At 39.3% G+C, this 22,964-nt stretch overlaps 1 protein-coding gene and 2 long non-coding RNA genes across 9 annotated transcripts in view; 1 reads left to right on the top strand and 2 right to left on the bottom strand.

Moving 5' to 3' along the window:
- Nucleotides 1-22,964, top strand: part of LOC309497009 (E3 SUMO-protein ligase ZBED1-like) — a 130,425-nt gene that overhangs the window by 57,654 nt on the left and 49,807 nt on the right. The gene's annotated exons all lie outside the window — the stretch shown is intronic.
- LOC309497083 overlaps nt 1,878-22,964 on the bottom strand; it is a 53,090-nt gene continuing 32,003 nt past the window's right edge. For both annotated transcript variants that reach the window (XR_014205364.1, XR_014205365.1), the window contains exon 3: nt 1,878-2,245. This is a non-coding gene — a long non-coding RNA (uncharacterized lncRNA). The remainder of the gene's footprint in view (nt 2,246-22,964) is intronic.
- On the bottom strand, nt 2,266-22,586 carry LOC309497101. The gene is made up of 3 exons (XR_014205383.1): nt 22,355-22,586; nt 22,110-22,171; nt 2,266-2,360 (listed from the first exon to the last, which is right to left on the bottom strand). It is a non-coding gene; the product is annotated as an uncharacterized lncRNA (long non-coding RNA).

Raw genomic sequence — 22,964 nt, 5'->3', positions numbered from 1 at the left:
GGCAACATTGTTTTACATAGAATCCGTCAAATGCTGAAAAATCATTAAATGCTAAACATTTATAAATAAAATAAAACATATATTTTCCAATATTCATATTTTTCAAGTTGACATGATTACAAAACTGATGTGATGTGGTCAGAGTGAAGTGACAATGACACATACAAAGTTTGGTATCAATATGTCCAGGCATTGCAGAGAGAAAAGTCATTTTGGCATCATGCCTCAAATTTGCTGCTGCGCTATACAAAAACGGTTTCGTCTATCAACACAAAATCCATAACTTTTAGTCAGCACAGTCTAGAGATAATACAATTCGATTTTGGTGAAAATCGGACAAACAGTCTAGGAGGAGTTCAAAAAAAGTGGGTTTTCAATGAAAATCAAGATGGCAAACAGGAAGTTCGGTCAAATAAGGAAAACTTGGTATCTATGTTCTCAAGTTGACCCAAGGAATCTTCTAAGGCCAGTGTCATTTCAATAGCCACATTTATTCAAAAGTGATTGGCCTTTTTGGAAATTTTGTTATAACTTTTTACCACTGTCTCGAAATGTTTTGGGTACGTTCAGGAGATGGTGCTGATGGCACATTCTGAGTTTCGTAATATTACACCAATGCATTTGTTTAGTATAGCATTTTAATTCACAAAACTGTATTGAAGTCAATGGGAATTTCATGTTTTGTTCTGTTATAGCGCCACCAAGAGGCTCAGTCCCACCATTTTTTTTACGTGTCCTCAGAGTGAGCCCATACATATGTGTGTCAATTTTGGTGAAAATATCTCAATTTGCTTCGGAGTTATAGACATTTATATGAAAAAACACGTAAAAAATGACTGACACATGACTTTGATTGGATTTTACTACCCCTTACTATCAATATTTTCGCATTTGGGCATTGGCGTATAGCTATCGACCTATGTTTCCAAACTTCTGACGGTGGTTTCGTCTCGATCGGAGTAGCGGTTTCGAAGATATAGCCAAATGTTTTTTAAGCGCTAAATCACAACGCTACACAAACCGTAAGGCGAAACCTAGCATGTTTGGTATCGTAGGACTCGGCAAGGATTCAGGAGTCTAATTAGATGAGTCTCGTGAAAATAAGTCGACCACACCCAAAGTTATAAGCATTTTGAAAAAAAAAAATACCACTAGGTGGCGCTGTTTTGAAACTTCAGAGGCTCCTTCAGGACATCGTGCTGATGACCCAGACCAAGTTTCGTAACAATCCGTTCATGCGTTCCTAAAATACAGCATTTTAGCACAAAATTCTAAATGGCCGACAGCCAAAATGGCCGATATGGTAAAATTTGATATCAGTCGACTCAGCATGTCACCCTGAAACTAACAAGACCAATTTTATGATTTTTGGACAAACTGTTCAGAAGTTATAAGCAAAAATAGCCATTTTTCATATCTCCGGACCAGTAGGTGGCGCTGCGCTGAAACGCAGCATGTTGCCTCAGGTCATGCTTGGGATGACATGTACCAAGTTTGGTCTGAATCCGATAAAGCATTGCGGAGATACAGCCTTACGTCTGTTTTCGCAAGCGCTACGTAAAATTTGTTTGTGGCTTTATCAAAAACGGTTAAGCGAATCAACTTGAATTCCATAACTTTTTGTCGCCATGGTCTGGAGATGATCTGGTTCAATTTTCGTGAAAATCGGAGCAACGGCCTAGGAGGAGTTCGAAAAAGTAGCATTTTTGGAAAATTCTAAATGGCGGCCATGTTTTTATGACGGAAAATGACGACATAGGTTGCAATCGAATCGTCATGAGCTCAGGAATCAGAAGAAAAAATAATTTTGTTGATTGGCCTTGCGGTTCAAAAGTTATTAGCATAATAAAAGTGAAACTTTGGACAGGTGGTGGCGCTAGAGGGAATGACTTAGACACACCAAAATTGGTGTATTTAATGTTGGGACTGTCCTCTATCAGAATGTCAAACCATTACAACTTTCCCGCAATCGGTTCTATGGGCTGCCATAGACACCCAGTCGGAAGAAGGAAGAATAATAATAATAGGAACGGGAACAGATACAATAGGTGCCTACGCACCTTCGGTGCTTGGCCCCTAATAATAATAAGAACGGGAACAGATACAATAGGTGCCTACGCACCTTCGGTGCTTGGCCCCTAATAATAATAGGAACGGGAACAGATACAATAGGTGCCTACGCACCTTCGGTGCTTGGCCCCTAATAATAATAAGAACGCGAACGAAAACAATAGGTGCCTAGCACCTTCGGTGCTTGGCCCCTAATAATAGGAACGGGAACAGATACAATAGGTGCCTACGCACCTTCGGTGCTTGGCCCCTAATAAGAACGGGAACAGATACAATAGGTGCCTACGCACCTTCGGTGCTTGGCCCCTAATAATAGGAACGGGAACAGATACAATAGGTGCCTACGCACCTTCGGTGCTTGGCCCCTAAATATAGCTGCAAGCAGCAATTATCGGGGCCAAGCGCAAGCAGATGACAGGATATGCCAACATGGCTGAAGGTGTCAGACCAACTGCAACAATGAGCAATTAAAGACATTTAAAGAGGATTTTAGGCGAAATGGCTGAAAAATCATAAAAAGTAATTCAAAATATGATTTGATTATCACTTTCGACCAATAGGTGGCGCAGTTACAAAACTGATGTGATGTGGTCAGAATAAAGTGACAATGACACATACAAAGTTTGGTGTCAATATGTCAAGGCATTGCAGAGATAAAGCCTGAATAGTGCTTTTAGCATCATGCCTCAACTTTGCTGCTGCGCTATACGAAAACGGTTTCGTCTATCAACACGAAATCCATAACTTTTAGTCAGCACAGTCTGGAGATGATACGATTCAATTTTGGTGAAAATTGGACAAACGGTTTAGGTGGAGTTCGAAAAAGTAGGTTTTGACGGAAAATCTAGATTGTGGACAGGAAGTTCGGCCAAATAAGGAAAACTTGGTATCTATGTTCTCGGCTAGACCCAAGGAATCTATTAAGACCAGTGGCATTTCAATAGCCAGATTTAATCAAATGTTATTATCCTTTTTGGAAATCCTTTTGACCACTAGGTGGCGCTGTCTTGAAATATTTTGGGTACCTTCAGGGGATGATGTTGATGGCACATTCTGAGTTTCGTAATATTAAACCAATGCAGTTGTTTAGTAAAGCATTTTATTTCACAAAACTGTATTGAAGTCAATGGGAATTTCATGTTTTGTTCTATTATAGCGCCACCAAGAGGCTCAGTCCCACCATTTTTTTTATGTGTCCTCAGAGTGAGCCCATACATATGTGTGTCAATTTTGGTGAAAATATCTCAATTTGCTTTGGAGTTATAGACATTTATATGAAAAAACACGTAAAAAATGACTGACACATGACTTTGATTGGATTTTACTACCCCTTACTATCAATATTTTCGCATTTGGGCATTGGCGTATAGCTATCGACCTATGTTTCCAAACTTCTGACGGTGGTTTCGTCTCGATCAGACTAGCGCTTTCGAAGATATAGCCAAATGTTTTTTAAGCGCTAAATCACAACGCTACACAAACCGTATGGCGAAACCTAGCATGTTTGGTATCGTTGGACTCTGCAACGATTCAGGAGTCTAAAGAGATGACTTTTGTGAAAATAAGTCGACCACACCCAAAGTTATAAGCATTTGGGAAAAAAAATTCCCCACTAGGTGGCGCTGTTTCGAAACTTATCAGGCTCCTTCAAGACATCGTGCTGATGACCCATACTGAGTTTCGTAACAATCCGTTCATGCGTTCATAAAATACAGCATTTTAGCACATAATTCAAAATGGCCGACAGCCAAAATGACTGATCTGGGAAGATTGTATATCAGTCGACTCAGCATGACGCCCTGAATCTATCGAGACCACTTTTATGATTTTTGGACAAACCATTCAGAAGTTATAAGCAAAAACAACCATTTTTCATATCTCCGGACCAGTAGGTGGCACTGCGCCGAAACGCAGCATGTAGCCTCAGGTCATGCTTGTGATGATATGTACCAAGTTTGGTCTGAATACGATAAAGCGTTGCGGAGATACAGGCTAGTGTCTGTTTTTGCAAGCGCTACGTAAAATTTGTTTGCGCTGTATTCGAGAACGGTTTGATGAATCAACACGAATTCCATAACTTTTTGTCGGCATGGTATGAAGATGATCTGATTAAATTTTCGTGGAAATTGGAGCAACGGCCTAGGAGGAGTTCGAAAAAGTAGCTGTTTTGGAAAATTCAAGATGGCGGCCATATTTTATGACGGAAAATGACGTCATAGGGTGCAATCGAACCGTCATGAGCTCAGGAATCTGAGGAAAAAGGAATTTTGTTGTTTGACTTCACGGTTAAAAAGTTATTAGCAAAATAAAAGTGAAATTTTGGACAGGTGGTGGCGCTAGAGGGAATGACTTAGAAACACCAAAATTGGTGTATTTAATGTTGGGACTGTCCTCTATCAGAATGTCAAACCAAAACAACTTTCCCGCAATCGGTTCTATGGGCTGCCATAGACTCCCAGTCGGAAAAAGGAAGAATAATAATAAATATAGCTGCAAGCAGCAATTATCGGGGCCAAGCGCAAGCAGATGACAGGATATGCCAACATGGCTGAAGGTGTCAGACCAACTGCAACAATGAGCAATTAAAGACATTTAAAGAGGATTTTAGGCGAAATGGCTGAAAAATCATAAAAAGTAATTCAAAATATGATTTAATTGATTATCACTTTCGACCAATAGGTGGCACAGTTACAAAACTGATGTGATGTGGTCAGAATAAAGTGACAATGACACATATAAAGTTTGGTGTCAATATGTCAAGGCATTGCAGAGATAAAGCCTGAATAGTGCTTTTAGCATCATGCTTCAACTTTGCTGCTGCGCTATACGAAAACGGTTTCGTCTATCAACACGAAATCCATAACTTTTAGTCAGCACGGTCTGGAGATGATACGATTCAATTTTGGTGAAAATTGGACAAACGGTTTAGGAGGAGTTCGAAAAAGTAGGTTTTGACGGAAAATCAAGATTGTGGACAGGAAGTTCGGCCAAATAAGGAAAACTTGGTATCTATGTTCTCGGCTAGACCCAAGGAATCTATTAAGACCAGTGGCATTTCAATAGCCAGATTTTATCAAATGTCATTATCCTTTTTGGAAATGTTTTTATAACTTTTGACCACTAGGTGGCGCTGTCTCGAAATATTTTGGGTACCTTCAGGGGATGATGTTGATGGCACATTCTGAGTTTCGTAATATTACACCAATGCTGTTGTTTAGTAAAGCATTTTATTTCACAAAACTGTATTGAAGTCAATGGAAATTTCATGTTTTGTTCTATTATAGTGCCACCAAGAGGCTCAGTCCCACCATTTTTTTTATGTGTCCTCAGAGTGAGCCCATACATATGTGTGTCAATTTTGGTGAAAATATCTCAATTTGCTTTGGAGTTATAGACATTTATATGAAAAAACACGTAAAAAATGACTGACACATGACTTTGATTGGATTTTACTACCCCTTACTATCAATATTTTCGCATTTGGGCATTGGCGTATAGCTATCGACCTATGTTTCCAAACTTCTGGCGGTGGTTTCGTCTCGATCGGACTAGCGGTTTCGAATATATAGCCAAATGTTTTTTAAGCGCTAAATCACAACGCTACACAAACCGTATGGCGAAACCTAGCATGTTTGGTATCGTTGGACTCTGCAACGATTCAGGAGTCTAAAGAGATGACTCTTGTGAAAATAAGTCGACCACACCCAAAGTTATAAGCATTTGGAAAAAAAAATTCCCCACTAGGTGGCGCTGTTTCGAAACTTCTCAGGCTCCTTCAGGACATCGTGCTGATGACCCATACTGAGTTTCGTAACAATCCGTTCATGCGTTCATAAAATACAGCATTTTAGCACATAATTCAAAATGGCCGACAGCCAAAATGACTGATCTGGGAAGATTGTATATCAGTCGACTCAGCATGACGCCCTGAATCTAATGAGACCACTTTTATGATTTTTGGACAAACTATTCAGAAGTTATAAGCAAAAACAGCCATTTTTCATATCTCCGGACCAGTAGGTGGCACTGCGCCGAAACGCAGCAAGTAGCCTCAGGTCATGCTTGTTATGATATGTACCAAGTTTGGTCTGAATACGATAAAGCGTTGCGGAGATACAGGCTTGTGTCTGTTTTCACAAGCGCAACGTAAAATTTGTTAGAGCGTTTATCAAAAACGGTTTGACGAATCAATTTGAATTCCATAACTTTTTGTCAGCACTGCCTGAAGATGACCTGGTTCAATTTTCGTGCAAATCGGACAAACCGTCTAGGGCGAGTTCGAAAAAGTGGCTTTTTTATAAAATTCTAAATGGCGGCCATATTTTTATGAGGGAAATGACGTCATAGGGTGCAATCGAATCGTCATGAGCTCAGGAATCAGAGAAAAAAATAATTTTGTTGATTGATCTTACAGTTCAAAAGTTATTAGCAAAATATGAGTGCAACTTTGGACAGGTGGTGGCGCTAGAGGGAATGACTTAGACACACCAAAATTGGTGTATTTAATGTTGGGACTGTCCTCTATCAGAATGTCAAACCATTACAACTTTCCCGCAATCGGTTCTATGGGCTGCCATAGACTCCCAGTCGGAAAAATGAAGAATAATAATAAATATAGCTGCAAGCAGCAATTACCGGGGCCAAGCAGAATAAGTCGACAAGGCATTTCGACGTGTCTGAAAGTGTCAGACCAATTGCAACAATGAGCAATTAAAGACATTTAAAGAGGATTTTAGTCAAAATGCCTGAAAAATCATAGAAACAATAATTAAAAATATGATTTAATGCATTGTCACTTTCGACCAATAGGTGGCGCAGTTATAAAACTGATGTGATGTAGTCAGAGTGAAGTGACAATGACACATACAAAGTTTGGTGTCAATATGTCAAGGCATTGCAGAGATAAAGCCTGAATAGTGTTTTTAGCATCATGCCTCAACTTTGCTGCTGCGCTATACGAAAACGGTTTCGTCAATCGACACGAAATCCATAACTTTTAAGTGACTGAATCCACAAGCACACATGCAAGCAGTACAGTATTGAACCATTTTGTAACAAAAAAAGTTTCAACGAAAGCCACTGCAGGACTGCAGCACACATCAGTGTTTCCTGAACGTATGTACGGCTTTCATCGAATACTGGAGTTAAAGATTTAATAAACAATAAATAAATACATGCATTTGCTTCGTAAGCCTACTAAATAAATGACTCAATGATGACTCAATCATAAAGACAGTGATTTACCACCCCCTACTGTTTTAAGTTTAATACTTAAATCATACATTGCATATTTCTCTATTGAACATTTAAAGTGTATATATATATATATATATATATATATATATATATATATATATATATATATATATATATATATAATTGCCTAACCCTGCTAAAAAATAATCTGTTGGTGGTACAACACTCTAAAAACTATTGGAACCACTGGACTATAGTATAAACAAAGTAAAAAAATCCGTACGAACTATAATTCTGAGAGTTATAACAATCAACTCCTCTTACACTCATGTCCTTCACTGCCATGACTTTCGCCTTCTTTTTGATAAAATTTTAATTGTAACATAGTCGTAAAATTCTTTATATGAACAATCAATAGGCTAAACTACAGGGATGCATATAGCCAACTGGGTGATATGGGAACTGCCATCCTTAAAAATATTTATCCTGTATAAAATACAAATGTAAGCATTGATTTCTGTCGATAGAACGTGTCTTGGTGCCATAAGTAATATAATGAGGCTTCCAAGCACCAATTATATTGAATCCCTAATGTATATCAGCCTTTTCAACTGAAATATAAAGGCTGTGATATTAATGTTGCCCACTTGAGGGAGCCATATGATAAGGAAATTTTTAAGCCCAATGTTTGTTTGTTTTTTTTAAATCAGTTAACATCCATTTAAATGGAACTAAATGTATAGGCTATATATTTATACTACAGGGCCGTTGAATGCTTGAATCTGATTGGTTGACGAACGTTCTAAGGCAGTGGTTCTCAACTCCAGTCCTCGGGACCCGCTGCTCTGCACATTTCGTATGTCTCTCTTATCTGACACACTCAAATCAGTTCATGGAGTCTCTCCTGACGAGCTGATGATCTGGTTCAGGTGTGTTAAATAAGGGAGACATACAAAATGTGCAGAGCAGCGGGTCCCGAGGACTGGAGTTGAGAACCACTGTTCTAAGGTGTGCATTATTTTCAGGGAAACGCATGGCTAAAGTAGTTCCAGGCAGGTCTTGACCGCATTACAGTTCCATATCACTTCGCGTAGTCAACTGTAATAACGGAAAATAGGATACAATTCATAACAAGAAAAAGCATTTCGCCCCATGCGCTTGATCTGCAATTTTCAATGTCTACCTTCACAATCAATAGAAACATGCAGTTTAATTTTAATAAATAAAGTATATAGTCCTATCTATAATCAATGGAAACTTAAACTGGATATAGGCTAAATGGATAGTCCTGCAGCACGGATTTTTATTGCAGATAATATAACAAATAAATAATTATTGATAGGCCTACTTGTTAAAAGGGCTTTGTGTTTCATTTATTTGGCTACAGTCTACTGTCATCTGTCAATAATGGAAAAAAAAATGAACGAATGAATTAAAACGAATTGAATTAATAAATAAATAATAACATTGATGCACATGCTTTTCTGTCTCATTGTTGCAACATCTCTCTCTAATAACTGCATTAATAACTGCATAATGAATGTAATTTGATACTTATGACTGATCATGCCCAAACGCGTGTTCAGCGCGCTCAGTCTGTGTTCAAAGTCGGTGTTTAAAATCTGCTGCAGTCGATGAAAACAGTCAGAGAATGTGTCAGCTAGTCGTTTGTCCCCAGCATTAGTCTGCTATCAGCGGCTCAAACCTCCGTTACTAACTCTAAGTCTAAACTGACATTTTGGAATTAGCAACGGATATGGGATTAGATGCGTAAGAAATTAGTCCTACATACAAGAGCATTTTAATGACAAAAATTTTACAAACGTCTTTAAATACATAATCTGAACAATGTTTCGAGGTGTGGTAACTGTAGTATAAGCGGAATAATTGACTTCAGGCTGTTGAATTATTACTCCGCTTCACGTCGTGACCGCATTACCACCTCGGGTGTGCATTATTTTTCTAATAATTCAACGGCCTGTCGTCAATTATTCCTTACATAACTAATTTGTAGACCTATGGTGTACTGGCAACATTGTTTTACATAGAATCCGTCAAATGCTGAAAAATCATTAAATGCTAAACATTTATAAATAAAATAAAACATATATTTTCCAATATTCATATTTTTCAAGTTGACATGATTACAAAACTGATGTGATGTGGTCAGAGTGAAGTGACAATGACACATACAAAGTTTGGTATCAATATGTCCAGGCATTGCAGAGAGAAAAGTCATTTTGGCATCATGCCTCAAATTTGCTGCTGCGCTATACGAAAACGGTTTCGTCTATCAACACAAAATCCATAACTTTTAGTCAGCACAGTCTAGAGATAATACAATTCGATTTTGGTGAAAATCGGACAAACAGTCTAGGAGGAGTTCAAAAAAAGTGGGTTTTCAATGAAAATCAAGATGGCAAACAGGAAGTTCGGTCAAATAAGGAAAACTTGGTATCTATGTTCTCAAGTTGACCCAAGGAATCTTCTAAGGCCAGTGTCATTTCAATAGCCACATTTATTCAAAAGTGATTGGCCTTTTTGGAAATTTTGTTATAACTTTTTACCACTGTCTCGAAATGTTTTGGGTACGTTCAGGAGATGGTGCTGATGGCACATTCTGAGTTTCGTAATATTACACCAATGCATTTGTTTAGTATAGCATTTTAATTCACAAAACTGTATTGAAGTCAATGGGAATTTCATGTTTTGTTCTGTTATAGCGCCACCAAGAGGCTCAGTCCCACCATTTTTTTTACGTGTCCTCAGAGTGAGCCCATACATATGTGTGTCAATTTTGGTGAAAATATCTCAATTTGCTTCGGAGTTATAGACATTTATATGAAAAAACACGTAAAAAATGACTGACACATGACTTTGATTGGATTTTACTACCCCTTACTATCAATATTTTCGCATTTGGGCATTGGTGTATAGCTATCGACCTATGTTTCCAAACTTCTGACGGTGGTTTCGTCTCGATCGGAGTAGCGGTTTCGAAGATATAGCCAAATGTTTTTTAAGCGCTAAATCACAACGCTACACAAACCGTAAGGCGAAACCTAGCATGTTTGGTATCGTAGGACTCGGCAAGGATTCAGGAGTCTAATTAGATGAGTCTCGTGAAAATAAGTCGACCACACCCAAAGTTATAAGCATTTTGAAAAAAAAAAATACCACTAGGTGGCGCTGTTTTGAAACTTCAGAGGCTCCTTCAGGACATCGTGCTGATGACCCAGACCAAGTTTCGTAACAATCCGTTCATGCGTTCCTAAAATACAGCATTTTAGCACAAAATTCTAAATGGCCGACAGCCAAAATGGCCGATATGGTAAAATTTGATATCAGTCGACTCAGCATGTCACCCTGAAACTAACAAGACCAATTTTATGATTTTTGGACAAACTGTTCAGAAGTTATAAGCAAAAATAGCCATTTTTCATATCTCCGGACCAGTAGGTGGCGCTGCGCTGAAACGCAGCATGTTGCCTCAGGTCATGCTTGGGATGACATGTACCAAGTTTGGTCTGAATCCGATAAAGCATTGCGGAGATACAGCCTTACGTCTGTTTTCGCAAGCGCTACGTAAAATTTGTTTGTGGCTTTATCAAAAACGGTTAAGCGAATCAACTTGAATTCCATAACTTTTTGTCGCCATGGTCTGGAGATGATCTGGTTCAATTTTCGTGAAAATCGGAGCAACGGCCTAGGAGGAGTTCGAAAAAGTAGCATTTTTGGAAAATTCTAAATGGCGGCCATGTTTTTATGACGGAAAATGACGACATAGGTTGCAATCGAATCGTCATGAGCTCAGGAATCAGAAGAAAAAATAATTTTGTTGATTGGCCTTACGGTTCAAAAGTTATTAGCATAATAAAAGTGAAACTTTGGACAGGTGGTGGCGCTAGAGGGAATGACTTAGACACACCAAAATTGGTGTATTTAATGTTGGGACTGTCCTCTATCAGAATGTCAAACCATTACAACTTTCCCGCAATCGGTTCTATGGGCTGCCATAGACACCCAGTCGGAAGAAGGAAGAATAATAATAATAGGAACGGGAACAGATACAATAGGTGCCTACGCACCTTCGGTGCTTGGCCCCTAAATATAGCTGCAAGCAGCAATTACCGGGGCCAAGCAGAATAAGACGACAAGACATGCCAAAATGTCTGAAAGTGTCAGACCAACTGCAACAATGAGCAATTAAAGACATTTAAAGAGGATTTTAGACGAAATGGCTGAAAAATCATAGAAACAGTCAATAAAAATATGATTTAATGCATTATCACTTTTGACCAATAGGTGGCGCAGTTACAAAACTGATGTGATGTGGTCAGAGTGAAGTGACAATGACACATACAAAGTTTGGTGTCAATATGTCAAGGCATTGCAGAGATAAAGCCTGAATAGTGCTATTAGCATCATGCCTCAACTTTGCTGCTGCGCTATACGAAAACGGTTTGGTCTACCCACACGAAATCCATAACTTTGAGTCGGCACAGTCTGGAGATGATACGATTCGATTTTGGTGAAAATCGGACAAACGGTCTAGGAGGAGTTCGAAAAAGTAGGTTTTGAATGAAAATCAAGATGGCGGACAGGAAGTTTGGCCAAATAAGGTAAACTTGGTATCTATGTTCTCGGCTTGACCCAAGGAATCTATTAAGACCAGTGGCATTTCAGTAGCCAGATTTATTCAAAAGTTATTAGCCTTTTTGTAAATGTTGTTATAAGTTTTGACCACTAGGTGACGCTGTTTCGAAATATTTTGAATACCTTTAGGGGATGATGCTGATGGCACATTCTGAGTTTTGTAATATTACACTAATGCATTTGTTTAGTATAGCACTTTATTTCACAAAACTGTATTGAAGTCAATGGGAATTTCATGTTTTGTTCTATTATAGCGCCACCAAGAGGCTCAGTCCCACAATTTTTTTTATGTGTCCTCAGAGTGAGCCCATACATATGTGTGTCGATTTTGGTGAAAATATCTCAATTCGCTTCAGAGTTATAGACATTTATATGAAAAAACACGTAAAAAATGACTGACACATGACTTTGATTGGAATTTACTACCCTTAACTATCAATATTTTCGCTTTAGAGCATTGGCGTTTAGCTATCGACCTATGTTTCCAAACTTCTGACGGTGGTTTCGTCTCGATCGGACAAACGGTTTCGAAGATATAGCCAAATGTTTTTTAAGCGCTAAATCACAACGCTACACAAACCGTGAGGCGAAACCTAGCATGTTTGGTATCGTTGGACTCGGCAAGGATTCAGGAGTCTAATGAGATGAGTTTGGTGAAAATAAGTCAACCAGACCCAAAGTTATAAGCATTTGAAAAAAAAAATTCACCACTAGGTGGCGCTGTTTCGAAACTTCTCACGCTCCTTCAGAACATCGTGCTGATGACCCATACCAAGTTTCGTAACAATCCGTTCATGCGTTCTTAAAATACAGCATTTTAGCACAAAATTCAAAATGGCCGACAGTCAAAATGGCCGATATGGTAAAATTGTATATCAGTCGACTCGGCATGTTGACCTGAATCTAACGAGACCAATTTTATGATTTTTGGACAAACCATTCAGAAGTTATAAGCAAAAATAGCCATTTTTCATATCTCCGGACCAGTAGGTGGCGCTGCGCCGAAACGCAGCATGTAGCCTCAGGTCATGCTTGTGATGACATGTACCAATTTTGGTCTGAATCCGATAAAGCGTTGCGGAGATACAGCCCTACGACTGTTTTCGCAAGCGCTATGTAAAATGTGTTCGAGCGTTATTCAAAAACGGTTTGACGAATCAATTTGAATTCCATAACTTTTTGTCAGCACTGCCTGAAGATGATCTGGTTCAATTTTCGTGCAAATCGGACAAACCGTCTAGGACGAGTTCGAAAAAGTAGCTTTTTCAGCACATTCAAAATGGCGACCATATTTATAAGCCGGAAAATGACGTCATAGGGTGCAATCGAATCGGCATGAGCTCAGGAATCAGAGGAAAAAAGAATTTTGTTGATTGGCCTTACGCTTCAAAAGTTATTAGCATAATAAAAGTGAAACTTTGGACAGGTGGTGGCGCTAGAGGGAGTGACTTAGAAACACCAAAATTGGTGTATTTAATGTTGGGACTGTCCTCTATCAGAATGTCAAATCAAAACAACTTTCCCGCAATCGGTTCTATGGGCTGCCATAGACGCCCAGTCGGAAGAAACGGAAGAATAATAAATATAGCTGCAAGCAGCAATTATCGGGGCCAAGCGCAAGCAGATGACAGGATATGCCAACATGGCTGAAGGTGTCAGACCAACTGCAACAATGAGCAATTAAAGACATTTAGAGAGGATTTTAGGCGAAATGGCTGAAAAATCATATAAAAAGTAATTCAGAATATGATTTAATGGATTATCACTTTCGACCAATAGGTGGAGCAGTTACAAAACTGATGTGATGTGGTCAGAGTGAAGTGACAATGACACATACAAAGTTTGGTGTCAATATTTCAAGGGATTGCAGAGATAAAGCCTGAATAGTGCTTTTGGCATCATGCCTCAACTTTGCTGCTGCGCTATACGAAAACGGTTTCGTCTATCGACACGAAATCCATAACTTTTAGTCGGCACAGTCTGGAGATGATACGATTCGATTTTGGTGAAAATCGGACAAACAGTCTAGGAGGAGTTCGAAAAAGTAGGTTTTGAATGAAAATCAAGATGGCGGACAGGAAGTTTGGCCAAATAAGGAAAACTTGGTATCTATGTTCTCAGCTTGACCCAGGGAATCTATTAAGACCAGTGGTATTTCAATAGCCAGATTAATTCAAAAGTTATTAGCCTTTTTGGAAATTTTGTTATAACTTTTGACCACTAGGTGGCGCTGTCTCGAAATATTTTGGGTACCTTTAGGGGATGGAGCTGATGGCACATTCTGAGTTTCGTAATATTACACCAATGCATTTGTTTAGTATAGCATTTTATTTCACAAAACTGTATTGAAGTCAATGGGAATTTCATGTTTTGTTCTGTTATAGCGCCACCAAGAGGCTCAGTCACACCATTTTTTTAATGTGTCCTCAGAGTGAGCCCATGCATATTTGTGTCAATTTTGGTGAAAATATCTCAATTCGCTTCGGAGTTATAGACATTTATATGAAAAAACACGTAAAAAATGACTGACACATGACTTTGTTTGGAATTTACTACCCCTAAACATCAATATTTTCGCATTTGGGCATTGGCGTATAGCTATCGACCTATGTTTCCAAACTTCTGAAGGTGGTTTCGTCTCGATCGGACAAGCGGTTTCAAAGATATAGCCAAATGTTTTTTAAGCGCTAAATCACAACGCTACACAAACCATAAGGCGAAACCTAGCATGTTTGGTATCTTGGGACTCGGCAATGATTCAGGAGTCTAATGAGATGAGTTTCGTGAAAATAAGTCGATCCCAACCAAAGTTATAAGCATTTGGAAAAAAAATGTCACCACTAGGTGGCGCTGTTTCGAAACTTCTCACGCTTCTTCAGGACATCGTGCTGATGACCCATACCAAGTTTCGTAACAATTCGTTCATGCGTTCTTAAAATACAGCATTTTAGCACATAATTCAAAATGGCCGACAGTCAAAATGGCCGAAATGGTAAAATTGGATATCAGTCGACTCGGCATGTTGCCCTGAATCTAACAAGACCAATTTTATGATTTTTGGACAAACTGTTCAGAAGTTATAAGCAAAAATAGCCATTTTTCATATCTCTGGACCAGTAGGTGGCGCTGCGCCGAAACACAGCATGTAGCCTCAGTTCATGCTTGTGATGACATGTACCAATTTTGGTCTGAATCCGATAAAGCGTTGCGGAGATACAGCCCTACGACTGTTTTCGCAAGCGCTACGTAAAATTTGTTCGAGCGTTATTCGAAAACGGTTTGACGAATCAATTTGAATTCCATAACTTTTTATCAGCACTACCTGAAGATGATCTGGTTCAATTTTCGTGCAAATCGGACAAACCGTCTAGGACGAGTTCGAAAAAGTAGCTTTTTCAGGTCATTCAAAATGGCGGCCATATTTATATGCCGGAAAATGACATCATAGGGTGCACTCGAATCGACAAGAGCTCAGGAATCAGAGGAAAAAATAATTTTGTTGATTGGCCTTACTGTTCAAAAGTTATTAGCAAAATAAAAGTGAAATTTTGGACAGGTGGTGGCGCTAGAGGGAATGACTTAGAAACACCAAAATTGGTGTATTTAATGTTGGGACTGTCCTCTATCAGAATGTCAAATCAAAACAACTTTCCCGCAATCGGTTCTATGGGCTGCCATAGACGCCCAGTCGGAAGAAACGGAAGAATAAATATAGCTGCAAGCAGCAATTATCGGGGCCAAGCGCAAGCAGATGACAGGATATGCCAACATGGCTGAAGGTGTCAGACCAACTGCAACAATGAGCAATTAAAGGAATTTAAAGAGGATTTTAGGCGAAGTGGCTGAAAAATCATAAAAAGTAATTCAAAATATTATTTAATTGATTATCACTTTCGACCAATAGGTGGCGCAGTTACAAAACTGATGTGATGTGGTCAGAGTAAAGTGACAATGACACATACAAAGTTTGGTGTCAATATGTCAAAGGCATTGTAGAGATAAAGCCTGAATAGTGCTTTTAGCATCATGCCTCAACTTTGCTGCTGCGGTATACGAAAACGGTTTCGTCTATCAACACGAAATCCATAACTTCTAGTCGGCACAGTCTGGAGATGATACGATTCAATTTTGGTGAAAATCGGACAAACGGTCTAGGAGGAGATCGAAAAAGTAGGTTTTGAATGAGAATCAAGATGGTGGACAGGAAGTTTGGTCAAATAAGGAAAACTTGGTATCTATGTTCTCGGCTTGACCCAAGGAATCTATTAAGACCAGTGGCATTTCAATAGGCAGATTTATTCAAAAGTTATTATCCTTTTTGGAAATGTTTTTATAAATTTTGACCACTTGGTGGCGCTGTCTCGGAATATTTTGGGTACCTTCAGGGGATGGTGTTGATGGCACATTCTGAGTTTTGTAATATTACACCAATGCATTTGTTTAGTAAAGCATTTTATTTCACAAAACTGTATTGAAGTCAATGGGAATTTCATGTTTTGTTCTATTATAGCGCCACCAAGAGGCTCAGTCCCACCATTTTTTTTGTGTGTCCTCAGAGTGAGCCCATACATATCTGTGTCAATTTTGGTGAAAATAGCTCAATTCGCTTCGGAGTTATAGACATTTATATGAAAAAACATGTAAAAAATGACTGACACATGACTTTGATTGAATTTTACTACCCCTTACTATCAATATTTTTGCATTTGGGCATTGGCATATAGCTATCGACCTATGTTTCCAAACTTCTGATGGTGGTTTCGTCTCGATCGGACTAGCGGTTTCGAAGATATAGCCAAATGCTTTTTAAGCGCTAAATCTCAACGCTACACAAACCATAAGGCGAAACCTAGCATGTTTGGTATCGTTGGACTCGGCAACGATTCAGGAGTCTAAAGAGATGACTCTTGTGAAAATAAGTCGACCACACCCAAAGTTATAAGCATTTGGGGAAAAAAATTCACCACTAGGTGGCGCTGTTTCGAAACTTCTCAGGCTCTTTCAGGACATCGTGCTGATGACCCATACTGAGTTTCGTAACAATCCGTACATGCGTTCATAAAATACAGCATTTTAGCACATAATTAAAAATGGCCGACAGCCAAAATGACTGATCTGGGAAGATTGGATATCAGTCGACTCGGCATGATGCCCTGAATCTAACGAGACCACTTTTATGATTTTTGGACAAACCATTCAGAAGTTATAAGCAAAAACAGCCATTTTTCATATCTCCGGACCAGTAGGTGGCACTGCGCCGAAACGCAGCATGTAGCCTCAGGTCATGCTTGTGATGTTATGTACCAAGTTTGGTCTGAATATGATGAAGTGTTGAGCAGATAGAGGCTTGTGTCTGTTTTCGCAAGCACTACGTATAATTTGTTTGCGCTGTATTCGAGAACGGTTTGACGAATCAACACGAATTCCATAACTTTTTGTCGTCATGGTCTGAAGATGATCTGATTAAATTTTTGTGGAAATTGGAGCAACGGCCTAGGAGGAGTTCGAAAAAGTAGGTTTTTCGGAAAATTCAAAATGGCGGAAAAATTATTATGACGGAAAATGACGTCATATGGTGCAATCGAATCGTCTTGAACTAGGGAATCAGAGGAAACAAGAATTTTGTTTCTAGCCCTTGTGGTTCAAATGTTATTAGCATAAACATGAGTGCAACTTTGGACAGCTGGTGGCGCTAGAGGGAATGAATTGGAGACTCCAAATTTGCTATGCTGATAGTTCAGACTCTCCTCTATCAGTGTGCCAAATTTTATAACTTTCCCGCAAGTGGTTCTATGGGCTGCCATAGACTCCCAGTCGGAAAAATGAAGAATAATAATAAATATAGCTGCAAGCAGCAATTATCGGGGCCAAGCGCAAGCAGATGACAGGATATGCCAACATGGCTGAAGGTGTCAGACCAACTGCAACAATGAGCAATTAAAGACATTTAAAGAGGATTTTAGGCGAAATGGCTGAAAAATCATTAAAAAGTCATTCAGAATATGATTTAATGGATTATCACTTTCGACCAATAGGTGGAGCAGTTACAAAACTGATGTGATGAGGTCAGAATGAAGTGACAATGACACATACAAAGTTTGTTCTCAAGGCATTGCAGAGATAAAGCCTGAATAGTGCTTTTACCATCATGCCTCAACTTTGCTGCTGCGCTATACGAAAACGGTTTCGTCTATCGACACGAAATCCATGACTTTTAGTCAGCACAGTCTGGAGATGATACGATTCAATTTTGGGGAAGATTGGAGCAACAGCCTAGGAGGAGTTCGAAAAAGTAGGTTTTGAATGAAAATCAAGATTGTGGACAGGAAGTTCGGCCAAATAAGAAAAACTTGGTATCTTTGTTCTCGGCTTGACCCAAGGAATCTATTAAGACCAGTGGCATTTCAATAGCCAGATTTAATCAAATGTTATTATCCTTTTTGGAAATGTTTTTATAACTTTTGACCACTAGGTGGCGCTGTCTCGAAATATTTTGGGTACCTTCAGGGGATGGTGTTGATGGCACATTCTGAGTTTCGTAATATCACACCAATGCATTTGTTTAGTAAAGCATTTTATTTCACAAAACTGTATTGAAGTCAATGGGAATTTCATGTTTTGTTCTATTATAGCGCCACCAAGAGGCTCAGTCCCACCATTTTTTTTGTGTGTCCTCAGAGTGAGCCCATACATATGTGTGTCAATTTTGGTGAAAATATCTCAATTTGCTTCGGAGTTATAGACATTTATATGAAACAACACGTAAAAAAATGACTGACACATGACTTTGATTGGATTTTACTACCCCTTACTATCAATATTTTCGCATTTGGGCATTGGCGTGTAGATATCGACCTATGTTTCCAAACTTGTGACGGTGGTTTCGTCTCGATCGGACTAGCGGTTTCGAAGATATAGCCAAATGCTTTTTAAGCGCTAAATCTCAACGCTACACAAACCGTAAGGCAAAACCTAGCATGTTTGGTATCGTTGGACTCGGCAACGACTCAGGAGTCTAAAGAGATGACTTTTGTGAAAATAAGTTGAACACACCCAAAGTTATAAGCATTTGGGGGAAAAAAATTACCACTAGGTGGCGCTGTTTCGAAACTTCTCAGGCTCTTTCAGGACATCGTGCTGATGACCCATACCGAGTTTCATAACAATCCGTACATGCGTTCATAAAATACAGCATTTTAGCACATAATTAAAAATGGCCGACAGCCAAAATGACTGATCTGGGAAGATTGGATATCAGTCGACTCGGCATGATGCCCTGAAACTAACGAGACCACTTTTATGATTTTTGGACAAACCATTCAGAAGTTATAAGCAAAAACAGCCATTTTTCATATCTCCGGACCAGTAGGTGGCACTGCGCCGAAACGCAGCATGTAGCCTCAGGTCATGCTTGTGATGATATGTACCAAGTTTGGTCTGAATATGATAAAGTGTTGAGCAGATAGAGGCTTGTGTCTGTTTTCGCAAGCGCTACGTATAATTTGTTTGCGCTGTATTCGAGAACGGTTTGACGAATCAATACGAATTCCATAACTTTTTGTCGTCATGGTCTGAAGATGATCTGATTCAATTTTTGTGGAAATTGGAGCAACGGCCTAGGAGGAGTTCGAAAAAGTAGGTTTTTCGGAAAATTCAAAATGGCGGAAAAATTATTATGGCGGAAAATGACGTCATATGGTGCATTCGAATCGTCTTGAACTAAGGAATCAGAGGAAAAAAGAATTTTGTTTCTAGCCCTTGTGGTTCAAATGTTATTAGCATAAACATGAGTGCAACTTTGGACAGCTGGTGGCGCTAGAGGGAATGAATTGGAGACTCCAAATTTGCTATGCTGATAGTTCAGACTCTCCTCTATCAGTGTGCCAAATTTGAAAACTTTCCCGCAAGTGGTTCTATGGGCTGCCATAGACTCCCAGTCGGAAAAATGAAGAATAATAATAAATATAGCTGCAAGCAGCAATTATCTGGGCCAAGCGCAAGCAGATGACAGGATATGCCAACATGGCTGAAGGTGTCAGACCAACTGCAACAATGAGCAATTAAAGACATTTAGAGAGGATTTTAGGCGAAATGGCTGAAAAATCATATAAAAAAGTAATTCAGAATATGATTTAATGGATTATCACTTTCGACCAATAGGTGGAGCAGTTACAAAACTGATGTGATGTGGTCAGAGTGAAGTGACAATGACATATACAAAGTTTGGTGTCAATATTTCAAGGGATTTCAGAGATAAAGCCTGAATAGTGCTTTTGGCATCATGCCTCAACTTTGCTGCTGCGCTATACGAAAACGGTTTCGTCTATCGACACGAAATCCATAACTTTTAGTCGGCACAGTCTGGAGATGATACGATTCGATTTTGGTGAAAATCGGACAAACGGTCTAGGAGGAGTTCGAAAAAGTAGGTTTTGAATGAAAATCAAGATGGCGGACAGGAAGTTTGGCCAAATAAGAAAAACTTGGTATCTATGTTCTCGGCTTGACCCAGGGAATCTATTAAGACCAGTGGCATTTCAATAGCCAGATTTATTCAAAAGTTATTAGCCTTTTTGGAAATTTTGTTATAACTTTTGACCACTAGGTGGCGCTGTCTCGAAATATTTTGGGTACCTTCAGGGGATGGAGCTGATGGCACATTCTGAGTTTCGTAATATTACACCAATGCATTTGTTTAGTATAGCATTTTATTTCACAAAACTGTATTGAAGTCAATGGGAATTTCATGTTTTGTTCTGTTATAGCGCCACCAAGAGGCTCAGTCACACCATTTTTTTTATGTGTCCTCAGAGTGAGCCCATACATATGTGTGTCAATTTTGGTGAAGATATCTCAATTCGCTTCGGAGTTATAGACATTTATATGAAAAAACACGTAAAAAATGACTGACACATGACTTTGATTGGAATTTACTACCCCTAAACATCAATATTTTCGCATTTGGGCATTGGCGTATAGCTATCGACCTATGTTTTCAAACTTCTGAAGGTAGTTTCGTCTTGATCGGACAAGCGGTTTCAAAGATATAGCCAAATGTTTTTTAAGCGCTAAATCACAACGCTACACAAACCATAAGGCGAAACCTAACATGTTTGGTATCGTGGGACTCGGCAACGATTCAGGACTCTAATGAGATGAGTCTCGTGAAAATAAGTCGACCACACCCAAAGTTATAAGCATTTGGGAAAAAAAATTCACCACTAGGTGGTGCTGTTTCGAAACTTCTCAGGTTCCTTCAGGACATCGTGATGATGACCAATACCAAGTTTCGTAACAATTCGTTCATGTGTTCATAAAATACAGCATTTTAGCACATAATTCAAAATGGCCGACAGCCAAAATGACTGATCTGGGAAGATTGGATATCAGTCGACTCAGCATGACGCCCTGAATCTAACGAGACCACTTTTATGATTTTTGGACAAACCATTCAGAAGTTATAAGCAAAAACAGCCATTTTTCATATCTCCGGACCAGTAGGTGGCACTGCGCCGAAACGCAGCATGTAGCCTCAAGTCATGCTTGTGATGATATGTACCAAGTTTGGTCTGAATACGATAAAGCGTTGCGGAGATACAGGCTTGTGTCTGTTTTCGCAAGCGCTACGTAAAATTTGTTTGCGCTGTGTTCGAGAACGGTTTGATGAATCAACACGAATTCCATAACTTTTTGTCGGCATGGTATGAAGATGATCTGATTCAATTTTCGTGGAAATTGGAGCAACGGCCTAGGAGGAGTTCGAAAAAGTAGCTGTTTTGGAAAATTCAAGATGGCGGCCATATTTTATGACGGAAAATTACGTCATAGGGTGCAATCGAATTGTCATGAGCTCACGAATCAGAGGAAAAAGGAATTTTGTTGTTTTACTTTACGGTTAAAAAGTTATTAGCAAAATAAAAGTGAAATTTTGGACAGGTGGTGGCGCTAGAGGGAGTGACTTAGAAACACCAAAATTGATGTATTTAATGTTGGGACTGTCCTCTATCAGAATGTCAAACCAAAACAACTTTCCCGCAATCGGTTCTATGGGCTGCCATAGACTCCCAGTCGGAAGAAGGAAGAATAATAATAATAGGAACGGGAACAGATACAATAGGTGCCTAGCACCTTCGGTGCTTGGCCCCTAATAATAGGAACGGGAACAGATACAATAGGTGCCTACGCACCTTCGGTGCTTGGCCCCTAATAATAATAAGAACGGGAACAGATACAATAGGTGCCTACGCACCTTCGGTGCTTGGCCCCTAATAATAGGAACGGGAACAGATACAATAGGTGCCTACGCACCTTCGGTGCTTGGCCCCTAATAATAATAATAGGAACGGGAACAGATACAATAGGTGCCTACGCACCTTCGGTGCTTGGCCCCTAATAATAGGAACGGGAACAGATACAATAGGTGCCTACGCACCTTCGGTGCTTGGCCCCTAATAATAATAATAATAAATATAGCTGCAAGCAGCAATTATCGGGGCCAAGCGCAAGCAGATGACAGGATATGCCAACATGGCTGAAGGTGTCAGACCAACTGCAACAATGAGCAATTAAAGACATTTAGAGAGGATTTTAGGTGAAATGGCTGAAAAATCATATAAAAAGTAATTCAGAATATGATTTAATGGATTATCACTTTCGACCAATAGGTGGAGCAGTTACAAAACTGATGTGATGTGGTCAGAGTGAAGTGACAATGACACATACAAAGTTTGGTGTCAATATTTCAAGGGATTGCAGAGATAAAGCCTGAATAGTGCTTTTGGCATCATGCCTCAACTTTGCTGCTGCGCTATACGAAAACGGTTTCGTCTATCGACACGAAATCCATAACTTTTAGTCGGCACAGTCTGGAGATGATACGATTCGATTTTGGTGAAAATCGGACAAACAGTCTAGGAGGAGTTCGAAAAAGTAGGTTTTGAATGAAAATCAAGATGGCGGACAGGAAGTTTGGCCAAATAAGGAAAACTTGGTATCTATGTTCTCAGCTTGACCCAGGGAATCTATTAAGACCAGTGGTATTT

This window comes from Leuciscus leuciscus (assembly GCF_965113295.1).
Source record: "Leuciscus leuciscus genome assembly, chromosome: 4".
NCBI lineage: Eukaryota > Metazoa > Chordata > Actinopteri > Cypriniformes > Leuciscidae > Leuciscus > Leuciscus leuciscus.
Note: the sequence above shows the minus strand (reverse complement) of the source record. Positions and strands in the feature narration are given on the sequence as shown.